Genomic DNA, 24136 nt, shown 5'->3' on the forward strand with positions numbered 1-24136 from the left:
GCAGTGTATATGACGACATAATTAACAGGCTGCAGCAGTCAAGATAAAGGATGTGATGAATTGAGCAGTGGTTATGTGTAGTATGTGCCATTGAACATTCATTCACTGACCTTGACATTAAACATCTTCTACCTTTTACTGAGGTCATTGATGCTATCTCAAGACAGAGACTTCTCCAGCTATCTGGTCCCACTGCTTTCTCATCATGTTGTAGGCCACACCTCCCCAGTGATGGTATAGGATGTATCATCTTTCCAAGTGCTCAAAGCAGAGGGTCTCAAGATCTCAGGGTTAACTCTCGCATGATCAGCCATCCCAATCCCTCAGACAGGTCAGATTCAGTTTTAGAATGCCTCCCAAAACCTGCCCCAGCCACAATGCACTTATCCATAAAGAGGTACCTTATCAGCGCAAGTTATTAACTACACAAATCAATTCCATAAATTATGTTTCCATAATTATCAAAATGTTACTAGGCCCTATGGAAGACCAGAAATTTATCCCACTAAATATTGGGAAGACTGAAGATACAGTTTTTAATCTGCAGTCCAAACTCTGTACCCTTGCAATGTCTCAATCCCCCAAACACCCATTAAGGCAGCTGTCTGAGACTAAACCAATCTTTTGGCAAATTTAACATCATATTTAATCAACAAATTAGCTTCTCGCCAAATATTCATTACATCAAGATTATTTCCATCCCCGTAGCATTATCCAACTTCATCCATCTCAGTTCACTGGGCACTGAAACCCTCATTTAAAGCTTTTGCTTCTTCAACACTGCTGTCTCATCTCCCACATTCTACCCTCCACAAACCAGAGGTCATCCAAAGTTCTGCTGCTTATTGATTAACATGCATCAAGTTCTCTTCACCTTTCACCTCTAATACTTTCATCTTTCACTGACTTATACTCAGTATCACAGACAAGACATCTTTATTTTAAAATTCTTCTCTGTATTTTCAAATCTCTCCATGGCCTTACCCTTCCAAAGCCGAACACATCCCAAAGATCTTTATAGTCATTTAACTTTGGCCTCTTGAACATCTCCACTTTTAACTGCACCACCAAAGATCATTTTTTCAGTTGCTTAGATCTTCAGATCCAGAATTCCCTTCCTATATCTCTCTGCTTTGCTACCTCCTTCACCCTTGAAAAGGATTTTTAATACCTTCAAGACGCATGCATGTGAAGCAAAGTGGGAGGAGTGAGCAGTAATTCATGCATCACTGTAAAGCAGACTGACAGCTCAGATATAACAGTGAGTTGGATAAAATGCTAGTGGCATATGTAAAGCACAACATAATGTTTAACAACCCAAGAATGAATTAAGGCACACATGGCAACTTTGGTAGACCCTAACTGTGGGTTGGTTGAACAATTTCAGGGTCATGAGCTATAATCAATACAAGTCAGAAGAGGTAATCATCCAACAGTTGAGAGATTGCATCAGACTAGACCTAGTGTACAGAATTGTAAGCAGTCCTGGTTAAAAACAGACTTTGCAGTCAAAGATGTATTTTTGATTGGTAGTCATTGTTATGTAGAAAACAGCTGGTATTTTGTAAATAGCAAACTTCCGTAAAGAGCAACTGATATGACACCAATTTGTTTTTGTGATGATGACCAGGACATTGGGTATAACTTCCTTGGCCTTCAAAATAATTAAATGGGATCTTTTACATCAGAGGTTCTCAAAACATGGCACTAGTCCATATGGTTCCTCCGATTTAGTGCTAAATTAAAATCAATGACACATCAGTGCAGATGAAGCCCTAAAAGAAAATAGGCTAGAATATCATTCTCACTCATGTATTGCTGCACAACCAGATGAGCTCCCACAGGCATGGAACAAGTAAACACACGCACAAGAAGCAATCATATAGCATTGGCAGCAAGGTCTGTGATACTGTTGCTACATACAACTGCGAAATCAGATTTTGAACACTTGAGGGGCAAAACATGAGGTGAAGATGGTTGAACATAGAACCAAACAAGAGACCAAAGTTCGCCAAATTGCAAACAGACACACCCTTGTTGGTATATCATAGTAGCACCATTCTTCCTAATAATTCTGATGAGTACTTTTTCTGTGCCCGTGAAAACAGGTGGTATAAGATCCATGAATAGTCAGTGAGATCTTTTGCTCAGTGTGCCATTGATGAAAATGGTTGAGAAACACTACTTTACACCCAGAGCAAGAACACTCAGTTTAACATTTCATTCAAAAGATGGTACTTTCTTCAATAGAGCAGACCCACAAGACTATGACAGTGCAAAAGCCTTGATTAAATGTGCATAAACCCTGAAGTGGAAATTAAATTTAAAACCTTGAACCAATACATTAGCCACAATTGGCTAATTATAACTTCCAATGTGGTTTTGATGTGGTTTCTGAATTTGTGTACGCCTGGTTTAGCAACTCAATAACCAGGAGGGGATTTTACTTTCTTTCATAGAAGCTGGATTTTTTTTTTCAGTGCAGTGTGAATGGTGGCATACTTGAGTGACGGCTCGCAGATCATTACATGCTTATTTTCTTTTACATCCATTTCCATCCTGTTGCTATTATAGGGTTTATGAAGTCTGTGCAATGGAGACTAGTTGAATGCCAAAGGAAGATGCATAGAAGAAATTGGGTGTGGGTGGGTTAAAGAGTGATATGAATAATGTGAGAGTTGAGGCATCTACCCTTCATTAATGCTGCCCTGGATCTGCATAGGAGACAGAAGACCCTAACATTGTACATATCCTTAGAAAATGAAAACATTGGAGGGGCTGAGGGGTTCAGTTTGGCGAAGTAGGGAAATGCCTCAACAAGTATTTCCCAAACCAGAGATGAAAATCCAGAACATAATCAGTAAATAATCTACTTTGCTCCATATCCAATCTCATCTTGAAGCCACACATTACTGTAATATCAGAATGGGGACCGGTTTTGCAGTCTTGCTTCTAGCCATATACTTCTTTGTTAACACCACTTTACTCCAACTCTGCTATCCAGGAAAGTTCTGTACACATGCAGAATATCACTCACAATCATTAAAATTTAAATGACTTCGGAAAGTGATGGGAGTTTCCAAACCCTCAATACATTTGAAAGCTACCATGTATTGATTTAAAAGCATCTAGCTGATCCAAAATAGTGTTTTTGACAGCTGGTTTGATACAACATGGGAGAAACGTTCCACGGCAGTGATGAACTCAAGTAGCACACAACGATTTTCATAGTATATCACACTGCTTCCCTCCAAACCTGGAATGAAGCATTAGTCCAATTGTGTGGCACCTTCAACTTAGTGAAGACAGGTGCGTGACTGTAATAAAAGCCGGAAATTCACACCAAAAGTATTGGTTGCTGGAAGCTATTATTTGAATGCTGCATAAGAGATGTACTTGTACAGCCCAGACTTGGCATTTTTCCATGACTGACAACACAGCAACAAACAGCTGATGCTGAAATTCTGATTTTTAAACTAACAGCGTCACCATTTGATGGAGTATTGATATCGGGCCACAAAGGTGGTAATCTATGATAGCCTACAACGTGTACTATTAATTCGCCAATTTAGCTGCATGAAAATTTTGGACTTTGATGAGGTACAATAAGGAATTAGAGACAGATATTTAAAGATGATTGAAATAAAAATGTATTCTTTAAGATATTCACTGCAAATGTCTATCTGCTCAAAACAAAGTTTCAGTCAGTTGCAAGTTATCAGATGAAACCATGTGGTTGGAGATGGGGAGGAGGCAGTTTCAATCCACTATTATGGTGAGGCGACAATCGAGGGATTAATTTTTTTTAAATATATGAACATGAAACTTGAGCCCAGTACAACATGAATGTGCCTACTCCCAGAATAATTAGTGGCTGTGAAGATGACACAGAGGAAAGACACAAGCAAAAATGAACAGCAATAATTTGAGGCAATAAAGTGGGAAGGACACAAAGATCAGATGAGGCGATGAATAACATTGAGCAATGCAATGGAATATCTGCTGATTGGTAGAATTATTCTATCATGCTGCATGTTTATCGAAGATCAGAGAAGCTTTTTTTTTCAAAACAAAAAGCTTGCAATGTAATTTCCAATTTCCAAACAATGCACAAACTCAAACTAATTGGAAGATTGTGCTTACCATCATATTCTACTCAACATTAAAATTTTTACTGTAAATTGTCTATGCAACGTTTGACCAGTCAGCAACTTTCAATTCAGTTTTAAAACTCACCTCTTCTACAGAAAGTTGGACTGCTTCCACGTTAGAACAAGACAGCAGAATGTAAATAATTTTTGGCAAATGAACTTTGGCGCAGATCCAAATGCTCCTGGGTGTCAAAGTATTTGTGCAAGGTTCTTGTAAGGCCAGATTAATTGTGCGCTACAAAGAAGAAAGTTTTTTTTTAAAATGTCATGGTGGCAACAAAAACGAATACTGACATCATACATCACAAGTTTAAGCCTGATCAGAAGTAATCAGAACAAAACTAAATATTTGATAATGGCACACCCAAATAATATGCAGTGCAGACATAAAGCAAAGTTTTATAATTGGATATTCAAATAAAATACTTACTGAGTTAGAAATTACATCAACAAATGTGTCATGTGGAAAAATATTTTAGAATAAGTGTTTTTTTCCTCACTTGATAATTAAATAGGATTAAGAAATGGTGGTTCCATCATATTTTTTTAAAATCGTATAAGATAAAGTTCTCCACAACACCAGAACATAGGATTCTAAGATAGTTACATAGTTTGATTACAAAGTAATGATTGCAAAATTGGTATTGTCCCCATTATCAACTGCTAACTTTGGAAAGCATATTTGAATTTCAAGTGACTGCCTGGGAAGATTACATGATCAGTTCAGACTTACTGTAACAAACAAGCCAAAAATCAATAGCAAGTAAACACTATTCAATAGGCAACCTATATTAATAACAGAAAAGATGTTCCCATTAAAATCAACCAAAAATCCCCTTCTATTGTGATATTTCACTCTGCTATTAAGTAAGGATATCATTCTCCAGGAAAAGACCTTGTGCCAAAGTAGGTAACATCTTTGACTGCTGGCAAGGGAAGGCAATGGCCTAGCGCCATTATCATTAGGTTGTTAACCCAGCAACCCAGGTAATGTTCTGGGAGCCCAGGTCTGAATCTTCCCATGTTAGATGATGGCATTTGAATTCAATTAAAAAATTGTGGAATTAAGAGTCTAATGATGACAATGAAATCATTATTGATTAGGAAATCCCATCTGGTTCACTGATGTCCTTTAAGGAAGCAAATTGCCATCCTTACCTCTCTGGCCTACATGTGACTCCAAGACCACAGCAATGTGGTTGTTTATTAACTGCTTTCTAGTCAATTAGGAATGAGCAATAAATGTTTGCCTAGCCAGCATGGCATCATACTGTGAATAAATAAAATTTTTAAAAAGGGACTGTTTTATACTCAGCAACCGAGCTGTAACACAACAGCCTCGCCATATTAAATCAATCCACATGAAAATGATTGCCATGAACAAACATCTTCATCATTCTGAAGACTTCATTGTTGTGTGCTCTCTCTTTTCACACACACTTAAATCCCCCTCTACCAACACATGATTCCCTCACTCTTCTGCCTGACCCCTTGCTCTTGTACAACTGCTGTCTTCTCCCTCAACCCCCACACCGCAGCATGTACCCTCTCTCTCTTTCCCATGCTCACCCTCCTGCAGAAGTCCTTTGCCCCCTCATGGTCCCTCCTTCACATCTGGTCCCTCACTCTTCCCATCAGTCCCCACATTCGTGCCCTCTGTCCCACCTACTTCTCCCTCCCACCGATTTTGTTGCAATGTGTAAAATTAACACACATCTAGCTACATACAGCCATTACTGAACTAAATTTATTTAACCAAAGGATAGGGTAATACACCAAAGTACTCAAGATCTTGCAATTTACTTCGGAGTCCCAAGGAATATATCTGTTAGACTGGGCCTGCAATAGATGATGAGGGTGCCAAGAGGGAAAGATCTATTAGATTTTCTGTCACCAATCTATGTGTCACAGATTAATCTGTCCATGAGTGAGAGTAACCCAGTAGGAGTAACCACCACACTGTCCTTCTGAAGACAAAGTCACATTGCCATTTTCCAGCATTGTTGGAAACGACTCAAGGGAGGGTATGTGCACTACCACCATGCTAAATGGTGTAAATTCAGACAAATCCAACAACTCCAAACTGAGCATCAAGAAGAAGCAAATTTAATCACAACCTGTAACTTCATGGCCCAGCATACCCATCCATTTTACCATTAAAATTAAGCCAAAGGATGTACTCTGGTTCAATAAAAAGTGCAGAAGGATTTGCCAGGAGCAGCTCCAGGCACACTTTAAAAATGACCTGCCAACCAGGCAAAGCTAGAAAACAGGATTACTTAAGGCCAGCATGTAATAAAGAGGGCCAAGCAATCCCACAACTAATAGCTTAGGGTTAAGCTCCACAGTACTGCTAGATCCAAAGGAACAGGCCATGACAACATCTCAGCAATGAAACTTAATACCTATGCTTCAGGATTAGCAGCACGCCTGAACAAGCTGCCCAGTAGAGTTCAACACTGGTGTGTACTCAACGATGTGTAAAATATTTCAGGTACATTCTATCCACAAGTGGGACAATCCAACTACCATCCAATCAGCTGCCTCTCAAAATATCATCAGTCGACTGCGTAACCAAGTGGCATTTACTAACTCTCAGTTTGGATTCCACAAAGTGCATGCAGTTTCTGACCATATTACAGCTTTATTCCAAACAGGCAAAACAGCTGAACTCAAGAACTTAGTCCAATGACTGTCCTTGACATCAAGGATCCTGGACAGAAGTCCATGGAAATTAAGGGAAAACTCTCACTGGTTAGAGACATAATTATTAAAAAACAATGTTGTGATGTATGCAGGTGAATTTTCACAGTCAAAGGAACTCACGACAGGAGCTCCTCAGAGACTGACTCAACTGTCTTCAGCAACTTCATCAATGACATTCCCCACAAGATCAAAGGTGGAAATGTGTGCTGATGAATGCACAATTTCACTACTATCAGAATTTCCTCAGATACTGTAGTAGTCTATGTCCATCTGCAGCAACACCCAGATAACATTCAGGCTTGGCTAATAGCGTCAATAGAACATTCATTCATTCTCCATCTCCAAGAGGGAAGCTTACCAGCACCACTTGATATTCAATGGCATTACCATCAGTGACTCCAGCTCTATCACCATCTTATGAGTTACTGTTGGGCAAAACCTTACCAATCATTTATATAGTGCAGCTGCAAGAACAGGTTAGAGATTGGAAATTCAGTACCTGACCTCCCGACTCCTCACAAAGCCTGCCCGCCACCTACAAGGCCCAAGGTAGGAGTGTAAGAGAATATTCTCTGCTTGTCTTGATGAGTGTGGCTTGAACAACATTCAAGAAGCTCGACACCATCTATGACAAATCAGCACTCTTATTCAGCATCTCAACCATCACCGAAAGAGGGTGGAACAGTGAGTATCAGTGCCTTCTAAACCTATGAACTCCAAGACCTAGAAGGACAAAGTCAACAGACATTTGGGAACATCACAATGTGCAAATTTACATCCATGGCACACACCATGTTCTAGAATTACCATTCTTTCAGTCATAATCAGAAGTCTGGGACTCCCTTCCGAACACCATGGAGAAACCACATTAGGTGGACTGTATTAACTGAAGATGGTGGTTTACCAGAATTTTCTCAGGAGCAATTAGAAATGAGAAACAAATGGTAGCTTTCCCAGTGAAATCCGCATTCTATAAAATAATAAACTTTGGAGAAAGCACTAGTAGTGCAAAAGGGTGGTAGGCAGATTAGACTTAATCAGCCAAACTCCAAGTGTGAGGTGATTTAGGAGTCCAAGATTAATTAAAATTCTGTATTTAGAAATGGTAAGAACCCGGGCACACTTTAGAAGAATAAAGAAATTTTGGGAGTCCAAAATCATAAATCATTAAAAGTCAGTAGACACATTTTAAGAATATCAAAAAAGGCTCATGAAATGTTGGTCTTTAACTCAAAGGGCACAACTCCACATGGGAGAAAGCTTACCCATCCTTATAGATGATTCAAAAAGCTAACATTTGTTTCTCAATTCTAATTGCTCCTGAGAAAATGTTGGTAAACCACCATCTTCAGTTAATACAGTAGCAAGCAATTATGAAGGTAAACTATGTTAGCTTTTGATACAAAGGATCTGGATTAAACAGATATTGAATCATAGAATTTACTCTAGGCCCACTTTCAGCACTTGACCAAAGCCTTGAATGTTATGTCATTTTTCAAATACTCATCCAAGTTTATTTATATGTTTTAAAAAGATTGCGAGGTTTCCTGTCTCAAATACCCTCCTAGGCACTGCATTCAGATTCCAGCACTCTGACTAAAAAAATTGTTTTCCCTCAAACACTGTCTAAATTTCCTAGCTTTTAAAAAGTCATTTCCCCTAGTTATTGACATTTCAACTAGAGGGGTCCCTCATAACCCTATACATCTTAATCAGGTCTTCTCAGTCAACAAAATTGTGATATGGTGAATCATCTCAACTGGAGTCCCACATTTTCTGAATTTGACTCATTACAGAATCCCAGAGGAATGCTGAGGTTGAGAAAGTTGTGGAGGGTAAAGAAATACGTGTAGCAAATAGAGCAGAGGTAAAACTACAAAGGATCAAGATTATGTTCGAATTGTTTAGAAGTATATCGTGACAAATCACGCAATATGGCCAGAAACTAGGTCCTATCATTGAAATTTATATATGAGATTACCTACGTAAAACATCCATCCTTAAAATAAGTAGACGGCTAAGAGCTCCAACTTTAGAAAACATAGTTGAGTATACTCAAAAAAATTGGAAGAGTAATCAATTTAGCTTCATTGTTACTGTCTGGAAATGGAAGACACTGTTATTTGTACACAAGCAAAGGGAGTCAATGATCTAGTGGTATTATCACTGAACTAATAGAGACCAAAGTATTTCTCTGGAGACCAGATTAGACACCCACCACAGCAGATGGTGGATTTCGAATTCAAGTCACTCACCCTCAAATGAAGAATTAGTGTCCCCCAAAATGAACACCATTTGGAAGAAACACTGAGGGCAGTGAGGGAGCAGAATGTACTATGGGTGGAGAACTTCAATATCCAACAGAAAAAGTGTGGCTGGGCTGCACAATTTCTTACCAAGGTGTGCAAAGCCATAAAAGATAAAATTGCAAGACTGGGTCTGGACAGGTGCTGAGGCTAGTAACAAAAGACGGTACTAAAAGGGATAGATTTTGAGCAAACCTAGCAACTCAAAGCAGGGCATCCATATGGTACTGAAGCCATCGGCATCAGAAATTCAAACAAAATCTGCAACTTCATGACCTGACCTATCCCACCACATCCCCCCCAACACCCAAACAAACTACCATTACCATCAAGCCATGGGATCAACCTTGGTTCAATGAACATTGCAGCAGTGCGCTCAGGAACAGCACCAAGCATAGATAAAAATAAGTTGACAATCCATTTCTGTTCTTCAGCCGCAGCAGCAACTCGAAGAGCGGGAGCTTGCACCAGGAGCCTGCTGGAAGCGGTGAGTCACTGATTTGAACCTTTAAAAACTTACAACGAGCACGGGAGTCCTCCATTTCTGTTTTTCAGCGACAGCAGCAACAGGAAGGGCAGGAGCTTGCACCAGGGGCCTGCCGGGAGCGGTGAGTCACTGATTCGTGCTTTTAAATTTGAAGTCAGAGTGTAGAGGTTTCTGGGAAAGGAGGGACTTTTATTTTTATTTCCATCCAGCTATATAAGTCAGTGTTTTTTGACATCTGCAGGAAGTGCACCCAACTCTCGCTCCTCCAAGACCGTGTTAGGGAACTAGAGCGGGAGCTGGATGAACTTCGGATCATTCGGGAGGCAGAGGCTGTGATAGACAAGAGTTACAGGGAAGTAGCTACTCCTCGGCAAGAAGAAAGCTGGGTGACTGTTTGAAGGGGGGAGAAAAAACAGTCAGTGGAGGGATCACCTGTGGTCGTTCCCCTGAAAAACATGTATACCGTTTTGGATACTGTTGAGGAGGATAACTTACCAGGGCTATGCAGTGGGGCTCAGGTCTCTGGCACAGAGACCGTCCCTGTTGCACAGAAGGGAAGGAGGGAAAGGAGAAGAGTGTTAGTCATTGGGGACTCAATAGTTAGAGGCTCAGATAGAAGGTTTGTTGGGAGCGAACGAGACTCACGGTTGGTGTGTTGCCTCCCAGGTGCCAGGGTCCGTGATGTCTCAGATCGTATCTTTCGGGGCCTGAAGGGAAAGGGTGACCAGCTGCAGGTCGTTGTCTATGTAGGTACCAACGACATAGGTAAAAAGAGGGATAGGGATGTAAAACAGGATCTGGTTTGTTACCCGTGCCACATGATAACGAGGCAAGGAATAGGGAGAGATATCAGCTGAACACGTGGCTGCAGGAGGGAGGATTTCATGTTCTTGGATAATTGGGGCTCATTCTGGGGAAGGTGGGACTTGTACAAACAGGACGGTCTTCACTTGAACCAGAGGGGTTCTAATATTCTGGGTGGGAAATTTGCTGGTGCTATCGGGTGGATTTAAACTAGCTCAGCAGGGGGATGGGAACCAGAGGTGCAGTTGCAGTGCACAGGAGGACGAGAGTAGGAAGGACAGGGACAGGATTTCAGGGTCACACGAATGTGCTGTCAGATAGTGAAGTCGTTTGAAGTGTGTCTACTGCAAAACCAGAAGTATCCGAAATAAGGTAAGTGAGCTTGCAGCATGGATAGGTACCTGGGATTTTGATGTTGTGGCCATTTCGGAGACATGGATAGAGCAGGGTGAGGAATGGATATTGTAGGTTCCAGGGCTTAGATCTTTCATGAAGAACAGGCAAGGCCGTAAAAGAGGGGGAGGCGTGGCCTTGTTAGTCAAGGATAGTATAACGGTGACTGAGAGAACTTTTGATGAGGACGTGTCTACTGAGGTAGTGTGGGCTGAGGTTAGAAACAGGAGAGGAGAGGTCACACTGCTTGGAGTTTTTTTTATAGGCCTCCGCAGAGTTCCAGGGAGGTGGAAGAGAGGATTAGCAAAATTATTCTGGGTAGAAGTGAAAGGGAGAGAGAGGTCATTATGGGGGATTTTAACTTCCCCAACATTGTACTGGAGTTATAGCATTTCCAGTCATCGGATGGATCAGTTTTTGTCCAATGTGTACAGGAGGATTTCCTGACACAGTATGTAAAAGGACCAACAAGAGAGGAGGCCACACTGGATCTGGTGCTTGGTAATGAACCAGGCCAGGTGTTTGATTTAGTTGTAGGTGAGCACTTTGGAGAGAGTGACCATAATTCAGTTACGTTTAGTTTAGCGTTGGAAAGGGATAGGTACATGCCACAGGTCAAGAGTTATCAATGGGGCAAGGGCAATTATAATGCAATTAGGCAAGAATTAGGATGCATAGAATGGGGTAGTAAAATGCAGGGGATGCAGACAATGGAAATGTGGAGCTGGTTTAAGGAACAGATATTGCATGTCCTTGATAGTTATGTCCCTGTCAGGCAGGCAGGAAGTGATAAGGTAAAGTAACCGTGGTTTACAACAGAAACTGCATCTCTTGTAACGAAGAAGAAGGAGGCTTGTGTGTTGATGAAGCAAGATGGTTCAGATGAGGCGATTGAGAGTTACAGATCAGCTAGGAAGGATTTTAAGAGAGAGTTAAGAAGAGCAAAGAGAGGACACGACCAGTCTTTAACAAATAGAATAAAGGAGAACCCTAAGCTTTCTATTGATATGTGAGGAATAAAAGAATAATTACAGTATGAATAGGGCCAATCAAAGACAGAAGTGGGAAGTTGAGTGTGGAGATCGGAGAGGTGCTAAACGAACATTTCTCATCAGTTTTCACTCAGGTAAAGGAGAATATTGCTGAGGAGAAGAATGAGGTACGAGATATTAGACTTGAAAGGATCGAGGTTAGTTACGAACAGGTGTTATCAATTCTAGAAGGAGTGAAAGTAGACAAGTCCCCTGGGCTGGAAGGGATGTATCCGAGGATTCTCTGGGAAGTTAGGAAGGAGATAGCAGAGCTTTTGGCAGAGTACTGGGTTGATGGAAAGATTCTTGGTAGTGTGGATGTGCAGAGGGATCTTGGAGTCCATGCACACATATCCCTGAAAGTTGCCACCCAGGTGGATAGTGCTATTAAGGCATAGGTGTGTTAGGTTTCATTCAAAGAAGGGATTGAGTTCTGGAGCCGCAATATCATGCTGCAACTATACAAAACGCTGGTGCGGCCACACTTGGAATATTGTGTACAGTTCTGGTCCCATATTTCGGGAAGGATGTGGAAGCACTGGAAAAGGTGCAGAGGAGATTTACCAGGATGTTGCCTGGTCTGGAGGGAAGGTCTTATGAGGAAAGGCTGAGAGACTTGAACCTGTTCTCATCGGCAAGGCGGCGGCGAAGAGGGGATTTGTTAGAGACATACAAGATGACCAGAGGATTAGATAGGATAGACAGTGAAAGGATGATGATGTCAGCATGTACGAGGGAGCATAACTACAAATTGAGGGGTGATAGATTTAAGACAGATGTCAGAGGCAGGTTCTTTATGCAGAAAGTGGCAAGGGCGTGGAATGCCCTGCCTGCTAATGTCGTCAACTCAGAAACATTAGGGAGATTGAAACAATCCTTAGATAAGCAAATGGATGATTTTGAGATAGTGTAGGGGAACGAGCTGAGAATAGTTCACAGGTTGGCGCAACGTTGAGGACCGAAGGGCCTGTTCTGCGCCATATGGTTCTATATCTGGTGAAGCTACAACACAGGACTACTTCTGCACCAAACAGCATAAGCAGCAAGTGATAGAGAACTAAGCGATTCCATACAAATAGGTCAGATTAGGTTCTGCAATCCTGCCACAGTCATGAATGGTGATGACTCTTCACGGGAAGAGTCTCCACAAATATCTTGCATTTTCAATAGATGGGGTGGTAAGAGAAGAGAGCCCACCATACCAATGCAAAAGATAAGGCTGAAGCATTTACATCAACCTCAGCCAGTAGCAGTACATCAATCATGCATCTCAGCCTCTGCCAGAAGTTCTCTCTGCTTCTTCTTCAGTTCTGAACACAAGTCAGTAGATTCAAAACACAAGCACAAATCTTGCTAGTCCTCAGAGTTTCTCCAAACGCTTTTGTTTACTTCATACCTTTTTTGTTCTGGTGACGTTTAATCTGCTTTGCAGCAATATTGCAAACTTTTTAACAAATAGTTCTGAAATAAATTTTCAAATTCTAAGAAACTTTTAATTCTGACCTTTCAATATCTGTATTTAATTTCCCCCATCTCCTTCCCAAACTGAGAACTTTCGCAGCATCCGTTAGTTAGCTTGCTCATTCACCAAAATGGCCTTTAATAGAGTGATATGTACGACTTGTCAGATGTGGGAGTTTAAAGAGAGTTTAAGGGTTACTGCGGATTATATCTGCCATAAATGCTGCTGGCTGGGAATCTTATCTGATCGAATGGATCGGTTGGAGAAACAGTTAGAAGCAATGAGGAATTTGCAACAGCAACAGTATGTGATGGATGGCAGTTATAGGAAGGCGGGTGGGGGAGATCCAGGGAGATAGTGAGGAAAGAGATCAATCTGAGACTGATATAGTTGAGAACAGAAGCGAGTCAAACATTCAGGGCAGGCAGGGACAAGGTAGGATTTATAAATTAAACTGCATTTATTTCAATGCAAGGGGCCTAACAGGGAAGGCAGATGAACTCAGGGCATGGTTAGGAACATGGGACATCACAGCAATTACAGAAATATGGCTCAGGGATGGGCAGGACTAGCAGCTTAATGTCCCAGAATACAAATGCTACAGGAAGGATAGAAAGGGAGGCAAGAGAAGAGGGGGAGTTGCACTTTTGACAAGGGATAGCATTACAGCTGTGCTGAGGGAGGATCTTCCCAGAAATACATCCAGGGAAGTTATTTAGGTGGAACTGAGAAATAAGAAAGGGATGATCACCTTATTGGGATTGTATTATACACCCCCTAATAATCAGAGGGAAATGAGAAACCAACTTGTAAGGAGATCTCAGCTATCCTTAAGAAAAATAGGGTGGTCATGGTAGGAGATTTTAATTTTCCAAACACTATGGCAGTCCCAGTCTATGTTAAGGGTTTAGATGGAGAGGAATTTGTTAATTGCGTACAAGACAATTTTTTGATTCAGTATGTGGATGTACTAGAGAAGGTGGAAAACTTGACCTGCTCTTGGGAAATAAGGCAGGGCAGGTGACTGAGGTGTCAGTGGGGGAGCACTTTGGGGCCAGCGACCATAATTCTATTAAATTGAAAATAATGATGGAAAAGGATAGACCAGAACTAAAAGTTGAAGCTCTAAATTGGAGAAAGGCCAATTTTAACGGTATTAGGCAAGAACTTTTGAAAGCTGATTGGGAGCAGACTTTCACAGGTAAAGGGATAGTTGGAAAATGGAAAGCCTTCAGAAATGAGATAACGAGAATCCAGAGAAAGTATATTCCTGTTAGGGTGAAAGGAAAGGCTGGTAGGTACAGGGAATGCTGGTTGACTAAAGAAATTGAGGGTTTGGTTAAGATAAAGAAGGAAGCATATGAAAGGTATAGACAGGATATATCGAGTGAATCCTCAGAAGAATATAAGAGGGAAATCAGGAGGGCAAAAACGGGACATGAGATAGCTTTGGCAAACAGAATTAAGGAGAATCCAAAGAGTTTTAACAAATACATTAAGGACAAAAGGATAACTAGGGAGAGAATAGGACCCTTCAAAGATCAGCAAGGCAGCCTTTGTGTGGAGCTGCAGAAAATGGGGGAGATACTCAGTGAATATTTTGCATCAGTATTTACTGTGGAAAAGGATATGGAAGATATAGAATGTAGCAAAATAGATGCTGACATCTTGAAAAATGACCATATTACAGAGGAGGAAGTGTTGGATGTCATGAAACGCATAAAACTGGATAAATCCCCAGGACCTGATCAGATGTACCTTAGAATACTATGGGAAGCTAGAGAAGTGATTGCAGGGCCTCTTGCTGAGATATTTATATCATCGATAGTCACAGGTGAAGTGCCGGAAGACTGGAGGCTGGCAAATGTGGTGCCACTGTTTAAAATGGGTAGTAAGGACAAGCCAAGGAACTATAGACAAGATGTACATGTATTTGGAAAGGCAAGGACTGATAAGGGATAGCCAACATGGTTTTGTGCGTGGGAAATCATGTCTCACAAACTTGATTGGTGTTTTTTGAGGAAGTAACAAAGAGGATTGATGAGGGCAGAGCAGATGTGATCTATATGGACTTCAGTAAGGCGTTCGACAAGGTTCCCCATGGGAGAATGATTAGCAAGCTCAGATCTCATGGAATACAGGGAGAACTAGCCATTTGGGTACAGAACTGGCTCAAAGGTAGAAGACAGTGGGTGTTGGTGGAGGGTTGTTTTTCAGACTGGAGGCCTGTGACCAGTGGAGTGCCACAAGGATTGGTGCTGGGCGTCCTACTTTTTGTCATTTACATAAATGATTTGGATGCGAGCATAAGAGGTACAGTTGGTAAGTTTGCAGATGACACCAAAATTGGAGGTGTAGTGGACAGCGAAGAGAATGACCTCAGATTACAACAGGATCTGGACCAGATGAGTCAATGGGCTGAGAAGTGGCAAATGGAGTTTAATTCAGATAAATGCAAGGTGTTGCATTTTGGGAAAGTAAATCTTAGCTAGACTTATACACTTAATGGTAAGGTCCTAGGGAGTGTTGCTGAACAAAGAGACTTTGGAGTGCAGGTTCATAGCTCCTTGAAAGTGGAGTCACAGGTGGATAGGATAGTGAAGGATAGGATAGGAAGGGATAGTTTGTATGTTTTCCTTTATTGGTCAGAGTATTGAGCACAGGAGTTGGGAGGTCATATTGCAGCTGTACAGGACATTGGTCAGGCCACTGTTGGAATATTGCGTGCAATTCTGGTCTCCTTCCTATCGGAAAGATGTTGCGAAACTTGAAAGGGTTCAGAAAAGATTTACAAGGATGTTGCCAGGGTTGGAAGATTTGAGCAATAGGGAGAGGCAGAACAGGCTGGGGCTGTTTTCCCTGCAGCATCGGAGGCTGAGGGGTGACCTTTGTAGAGGTTTACAAAATTATGAGGGGCATGGATAGGATAAATAGACAAAGTCTTTTGCCTGGGGTCGGGGAGTCCAGAACTAGAGAGCATAGGTTTAGGGTGAGAGGGGAACGATATAAAAGAGACTTAAGGGGCAACGTTTTCACACAGACGGTGGGATGAGCTGCCAGAGGAAGTAGTGGAGGTTGGTACAAATGCAACATTTAAGATGCATTTGAATGGGTATATGAATAGGAAGGATTTGGAGGGATATGAGCCAGGTGCTGGCTGGCAGGTGGGACTAGATTGGGTTGGCATATCTGGTCGGCGTGGACGAGTTGGACCGAAGGGTCTGTTTCCATGCTGTACATCCCTATGAATCTATTTAAACACCCAAGCATTCTGTTACTTTCCAAGATACAGTAAGTCCAAAGAAAAGTTACTTTTAGAATCTGACAAAGTTACAAATTTTAAACATTAAGTTGCTACTTTCTCCCCACCCCCACCCTCCTCTCACTTATCTTTCCACCCTTCAGGCACTCTGCCTGTATTCCTGAAGGGCTTTTGCCCGAAACATCAATTTTACTGCTCCTCGAATGCTGCCTGAACTGCTGTGCTTTTCCAGCATCACTCTAATCGAAACCCTGACATGTAAGCTTGTTAATCTTACTCTCCCCAGCGTGTTGACCCCAAGTTAGCAAATGCAAATGAATTCTACAAACCTTAATTAATATAACTTAAGATAAAATTAATGACCAACTACAAATGGATTGTTTAGTGAAGAACAGCCAATATGCATGTGATTGTATAGGAATTATTCCTGAGTGGGTAGCACTCTCAACTGCTAATCATATGGTTCGAACCTTATTACTAGTAGCAGTAACAAAAATCAAGACTGAATCTCCACTGCAATACTGAGAGAGTACAGTTTTAACACAGGTGTTGTTAAACCAAGGCCCCAACCTGCATGCTAAGGTAAAAGATCACATGGCATTATTCCAAACAAGATGTTTTGGCTAATATCTATCACTCGCAAGTGTTTGTTGTGTGCAAATTGGGCATTTCCCACCTTACATTTGAACATTTCAAAAGTGATTTATTAATTGCGCCTGCTTTGAGACATCCAGTGGTCAGATGACAAAATGCAAGTAATTATTTTTGAATAAATTTAATTGTGTTTAAGCAGCAATTGAAATGCGAAAGCAGTGCATGGAACATATGCAGATTTTCAACAAGTATTTGAAAAGGTACCTCACAAAAGAGTTCATACAACAGTTTTGTGCTGTAGCATAGATGTAGAGAGCAGCAAACTATCTAGCAGCAAAGAAGCAGTCAGTGTAAATGGAGGCATTGCTTCTACTAACCATGATTAGAGTTATTTGCTCATGGTGCAGACCAAAACCAACACTAGTTGACTGAGTCATTGTGAGCAATTTCTAAGTTCCAACTTCTATGTATGTTTACATCCTTCTATGGACTGCCATCTTGCTGAGGAGGAGAGGATCAAGTCTTCTTTCGACCCAAACAGTGATATCATCAGAAGTTCTCGACTTCTGGCAGGGCCCATGACTTGTCATTTCAATTGCTTGTCACATTTCAATTGCTGCTTAAACACTATTAAATTTATTCAAAAATATTTAAGTGCATTTTGTCATCTGACCACGACAGTAAAGTTGGAGGGAAGCACAATCGAAAACAAGCCCTCAATGGCAATTCACGCAGAAGATATTTCAACAGCTGCCATGACAGATGAAGACTGCAGCAATAGCGAGATCTCCAAAGCTCCCCATGCCACTAGAGCTGGATCTATCCTCTGTCAAGGGCCATGTGACCGATATGCAATGACATTCCCATGTTAAAAGATGTCCTACACCAGGCTAGATAAATTCAAGCCACAGCTCGCACAATACAAGCCCTGCAGTGATCGGCAGGAGATGATGGGGACCGGAGTGAGAAATCTGGAAGCTGCTAGCATTAGACCAGCACAGAGATGGCACAGTTTGATTTAGTTTGGTGCTTAAAAAAGGAATAGAAGAGCATTTTGGCAGTTTTCTTCACAACTGAGCAGCTCTGTTAAAATTCACTTTGTTCACCCCAATAGGGAGGGTGCTGGATAAAGTTCCTTAAACATAGTCTGTTCCATCATCAACCTGACTGGAACACCACATCCAGTGGGCTCATCTGCATTCTGAAGAATCAAAGTCAACTTTGATCTTGGAATCTGGAATATATGAACCCTTGTCAAAATGAGCAAAACAATCAGCCAGAATGAAGAACTGCTTTTTTTGCCTGTGAGCTCAGGCAATATTGCTGTCCTGCAAAAAACTCAAAAAGCTGGCGAAAGGCAGCTGACAAAAAAAGTTACACCTTCTTCTGGGGAGGAAAGCAGACGATCAACCCAGGAATTGAATTCACTATCAAGAACGACTTGTCAGTGAACTCACAGAGCTCACTGTTGGCATCGACAATCACCTCATGACTCTCCATCTCCAACTTGCCAAGAACTAGCAAGCAACTGAATGCCTATTCTCCAACTCTTTATGCCAGGGGTGAACCTAAAGGCAGCTTCTACTCCACCCTGGACACTATACTCACCAACTATCCCAAAAGGAATATTAAATTATTCTGCTTGGAGACTTCAATACCGGGGTTGGATAGGATGCTAAATTCTGGAAAGAGACAATCGGGAAGAAAGAATTGCAACTCTTGGGATTTTCCTGCTCACCAAATATGTAGAACACCAATTGGTAATCACCAATGACTTTGCCTTCAAAAAGACTTCAAGGCTTCTTGAAGGCATTGATCAAATAACTGACATATGATCAACTATGTTATCATTCAATCCCAACACCAAAAGACTTTATTACCAAACTGTTGATCAGTGTAGTTGACTGCTGGAAGGATCACTGGCTTATCCATTTCTCTATGCACATCATATGCCACCAGAAGCATTTGAATACAAAGAAAATCTACTAAAAAGCTCAAAGTTGTAAGGATTGAAGAGCCAAACAGACAAACAAATTTCCAAAAATGCCTTCAGCAAAATCTCCAAAGAGCTCATTTTAATGGAGTTGAGAAAATCTGGAAAGAGTTGATGACAGCTATCACCTCATGCTGTGAAAAAAAACATTGGTTACAAGATCAGGATATACCAAGACTGGTTTGATTGGAATGACCACACCATGCAAGATCTTATTGACAATAAGAGGAAAGGTCTCCATGACAAGTAAAGCAATAATTACCAGCAAGTCAAAGAGGAGATCTCAAACAGCAAAAGCCAGAAATACAAAGATTGAGCAAAATCAAGAACCAATGCAGGACTGAGAAAGCCAATGAGCTGCAAATCCTTTCTGACAAACACCCAGGATTTCTTCAGTGCAACTAAGACAATATATGGATCCAACACCCTTGGCCTCAAACTGGTGCGGAGTAAGGTTGGTACCCTTTTGAGAGACAGGCAAACATTAGCCACCAATTGAGAGAGTACTTTAAAGTTGAGTTCTGAACATCAGAAAGGATGGATTTATTCTCATTTGCCCTATCAGCAAATGGCAGCAGGCCTGGAACCTGGGCTTCCCCTTCAGGTCAGCGCCATTTGCTATGAGTGTGGGCTGGTGGCGATGGGACCTTCATGCGGGAGATTGATGTTAGAGGGCCTGATGCTGGCTGATGTATTGGCAACCAGAAGCCAAGTGGCTGCCTCCACTGAACGGCTGTCACATTTTGTGGCTGTTCAAGGTGTTGGTGAAACTGATGTAAAGCCGATTATTTTTTCTGAACTCCTAAACACATTCTCATAGATGATTGTGAGGAAATCTCCCAAATTCCCCAAAGACTTGGACTCCCACCTAGTCATAGAGATGTACAGCACAGAAACAGACCTTTTGGTCTAACCCGTCCATGCCGAACAGATATCCCAACCCAACCTAGTCCCACTTGCCAGCACCTGGCCCATATCCCTCCAAACCCTTCCTATTCATATGTCCATCCAGATGCCTTTTAAATGTTGCAATTGTACTAGCCTCCACCACTTCCTCTGGCAGCTCATTCCATTTAAGTACCAACCTCTCTACCTGAAAAACGTGCCCCTTAGGTCTCTTATATCTTTCCCCTCTCACCTTAAACCTATGCCCTCTAGTGGACTCCCCCAATCCAGGGAAAAGACTTTGTCTATTTATCCTATCCATGTCCCTCAATTTTGTAAATCTCTATAAGCTTCAGCCTCCGACCCTCCAGGGAAAACAACCGTAGTCTATTCAACCTATTCCAATAGCTCAAATTCTCCAACCCTGGCAAAATTCTTATAGATCTTTCCCGAACCCTTTCAAGTTTCACAACATCTTTCCAATAGGAAGGAGACCAGCAAGCTGTCATGAGACACATGAAGGATGGAAAAACTGGAGTAGTAAATGGATTCCAGAAATTTTCAAACTTGGAGGAACAGAGCTTACCTGTCATCTCCATCAACCGTTCCTGAAAATCTGGGACAAAGAAGATACCCCTACCAATCATCGTGGTGCTGCCTTCGCCACCATCAAGAAAGGAGGCAAAATGTGTCAGTTGCAGGAACTATGGAAGATTACTTGCTGTATGGAAGTAGCCTCATCGGAACACTGATGGGAAAGTAGAAATCATAGTTGAAGGGTCTCAGACAGGACAATACCTCCTTGCAGTACAATATTCTGTCTCATGGAACTGAATTCTACAGCAAAACAAAACCACTAAAGCTCATGTTTTTGAGCATCAGGCTTATAAAATCATCCTCCACTATAAAATCAGTAACACAATCCAGAAAAACACTTGCGTTGACAAAATAGATTTATCCTGCAAAAAAGAAAACTGTAGGCCCTCAATATTGCTCAGAATATCTCGACTGCAGGGAAATAGATGGTGACATCTTGCAAAATGTCCAGATTACAGAGGAGGAAGTGCTGGATGTCTTGAAACGGTTAAAGGTGGATAAATCCCCAGGACCTAATCAGGTGTACCCAAGAATTCTGTGCGAAGCTAGAGAAGTGATTGCTGGGCCTCTTGCTGAGACATCGATAGTCACAGGTGAGGTGCCAGAAGACTGGAGGTTGGCAAACGTGGTGCCACTGTTTAAGAAGGGCAGTAAAGACAAGCCAGGGAACGATAGACCGGTGAGCCTGACCTGGGAGACAGGATGTACATGTATTTGGAAAGGCAAGGACTGATTAGGGATAATCAACATTGCTTTGTTCGTGGGAAATCATGCCTCACAAACTCGATTAAGTTTTTTGAAGTAGTAACAAAGAAGATTGATGAGGGCTGAGCAGTAGATGTGATCCATATGGACTTCAGTAAGGCGTTCGACATGGTTCCCCCATGGGAGACTGGTTAGCAAGCTCAGATCTCATGGAATACAGGGAGAACTAGCCATTTGGATACAGAACTGGCTCAAAGGTAGAAGACAGAGGGTGGTGGTGGAGGGTTGTTTTTCAGACTGGAGGCCTGAGACCAGTGGAGTGCCACAAGGATTGGTGCTGTCTCTACTTTTTGTCATTTACATAAATGATTTGGATGAGAGCATGAGGTACAGTTAGTAAGTTTGCAGATGACACCAAAATTGGAGGTGTAGTGGACAGTGTAGTGGAGGGTTACCTCAGATTACAACAGGATCTGGACCAGATGGGCCAATGGGCTGAGAAGTGGCAGATGGAGTTTAATTCAGATAAATGCGAGGTGCTGCATTTTGGGAAAGCAAATCTTAGCAGGATTATTAAATAAATGGTAAGGTCCTAGGGAGTATTGCTGAACAAAGAGACCTTGCTGGAAAAGCTCAAATCCTCCAACCCTGGCAAAATTCTTGTAAATCTTTTCTGAGCCCTTTCAAGTTTCACAACATCTTTACAATAGGAAAAAGACCAGAATTGCAGCAGGTCAGGCAGCATCAAAGGAGAAGGAGAATCGACGTTTCGGGGATTTCCTGAAGAAGGGCTTATGCCTGAAACATCGAATCACCTTCTCCTTTGATGCTGCCTGAACTGCTGCACTTTTCCAGCAACACATTTTTAAGCTCTGATCCCCAGCATCTGCAGTCCTCACTTTCTCCAAAGAGACCTTGGAGTGCAGGTACATAGCTCCTTGAAAGGGGAGTCGCAGGTAGATAGAATAGTGAAGGCAGCGTTTGATATGCTTTCCTTTATTGGTCAGAGTATTGAGTTGGGAGGTCATGTTGCAGCTGTACAGGACATTGGTTGGAATATTGCGTGCAATTCTGGTCTCTTTCCTATCGTAAAGATGTTGTGAAACTTGAAAGGGTTCAGAAAAGATTTACAAGGATGTTGCCAGGGTTGGAGGTTTTGAGCTATAGGGAGAGGCTGAACAGGCTGGGGCTGTTTGCCCTGGAACATAAGAGGTAGAGGGGTGACCTTATAAAGGTTTATAAAATTATGAGTGGCATGGATAGGATAAATAAACAAAGTCTTTTCCCTGGATGTGGTGGAGGCTGGTACAATTGCAACATTTAAGACGCATTTTGATGAGTATATGAATAGGAAGGGTTTGGAGGGATATGGGCCAGGTGCTGGCAGGTGGGACTAGATTGGGTTGGGATATCTGGTCGGCATGGACGGGTTGGACCGAAGGGTCTGTTTCCATGTTGTACATCTCTATGACTATAACTGAGAGGCTGAATAGGCTGGGGGTGTTTTCCCTGGAGCACTGGAGGCTGACCTTATAGAGGTTTATAAAATCACGATGGTCATGGCTGGGGAAGTAGACAAGGTCTTTTCCCTGGGGTGGGGGAGTCCAGAACTAGAGAGCATAGGTTTGGGTGAGAGGGGAAAAATATAAAAGGGACTTAAGGGGCAACATTTTTCACACAGAGGGTGGGGTATGTGTGGAATGAGCTGCCAGAGGATGTGGTGGAGGCTGATACAATTAAAACGCATCTTGATATAAGGCATGGGTATACGAATAGGTAGTGTTGAGAGGGAATTGGGCTAAGTGCTGGCAAATGGGAGTAGGTTAGTTTAGGATATCTGGTCTGTTTCCATGCCGTACATCTCTATGACTCTTAGGTAGAAAACACAAACGCTTTACTGCGACATTAAACGTGGATCTGTAAAATCACGCACCAACGCCCCGCCTCAACAACTGTGGGCACTCAGAGGGTCAGCCCTGGCACGGTGGACCGAATGGCCTCCTTCAGCACCATGACAATTCTGAGGCGTCGGGTCACGATGGGCAACATTTACAGCAAACCTGGAGAATGGACTTTGCAGACAGTGATGTAAACATTTCCATTGAGCTCCTTTAGGATATGTTCTCTCTGTCTGATCTCACCCTTCACTCTCTTCATTTCCTAAATCCCCCTCTAGTTTAACCGGCACTTTCTCCCTCTTGCCCGTTGCCCAACTCTCTCCATCATCTCGGCCGCTCTCTCGCGTACCTGCCCCGGTTTCTCACACTCACAGGGTCCCGTCAATCACCTCAACCTCAGCCTCGCCGCACACTGCAGCAAGCCCGTTAACCCTGAGCAAGCCACTCCGCGGCTCGAGACGGTATCATCTCCCGGTTCAACGGCAAACTTCGAAATGAAGCGGGAAGAAGCCGAACGGGAAGCGGCACTACCGGAAAGGAGGCGTGTCTCTGTGATTGACACCGATCTCAACCAATGAAAAGACGGACAACGCGCAGCCCCGCACACATGGGGGCAACGTAAAGGAGACCTCGCCTCACCTTGAGGCCCCGCCCTACAGTGGGAGGGGCCTGTCAGTCAACAACGTCGCGCCCGTCCCTGTGGTCTCCACCAATCAATGTGGTCCTGCCGCCCCGTGTGGCAGGAAGTGTCAATCAAGAAGGACACGCCCGTTACTAAGGTCCCCGCCCATCAGTGGGCCGCGCCCTAATGAGTAAAAGCAAATTTCTGCGGATGCTGGAATCTGAAACCAAAAGAGACAAT

General features: G+C 42.4%; 1 long non-coding RNA gene across 4 annotated transcripts in view; it reads right to left on the reverse strand.

The window, feature by feature from the left end:
* The window catches only part of LOC122549353, a 69663-nt gene extending 45824 nt beyond the window's left edge, over positions 1-23839 (reverse strand). Inside the window, exons 1-3 of one of the 4 annotated variants that reach the window (XR_006311500.1) lie at positions 23624-23839; positions 20661-20822; positions 4237-4386 (exon numbers count right to left, since the gene is read on the reverse strand). This is a non-coding gene — a long non-coding RNA (uncharacterized LOC122549353). The remainder of the gene's footprint in view (positions 1-4236; positions 4387-20660; positions 20823-23623) is intronic. The other 3 variants (XR_006311498.1, XR_006311501.1, XR_006311499.1) reach the window with 3 other exon arrangements.
* Positions 23840-24136: the final 297 nt, after the last annotated feature.

Source organism: Chiloscyllium plagiosum, chromosome 4 (genome assembly GCF_004010195.1).
Source record: "Chiloscyllium plagiosum isolate BGI_BamShark_2017 chromosome 4, ASM401019v2, whole genome shotgun sequence".
In the NCBI taxonomy this organism is placed as follows: Eukaryota; Metazoa; Chordata; class Chondrichthyes; order Orectolobiformes; family Hemiscylliidae; genus Chiloscyllium; species Chiloscyllium plagiosum.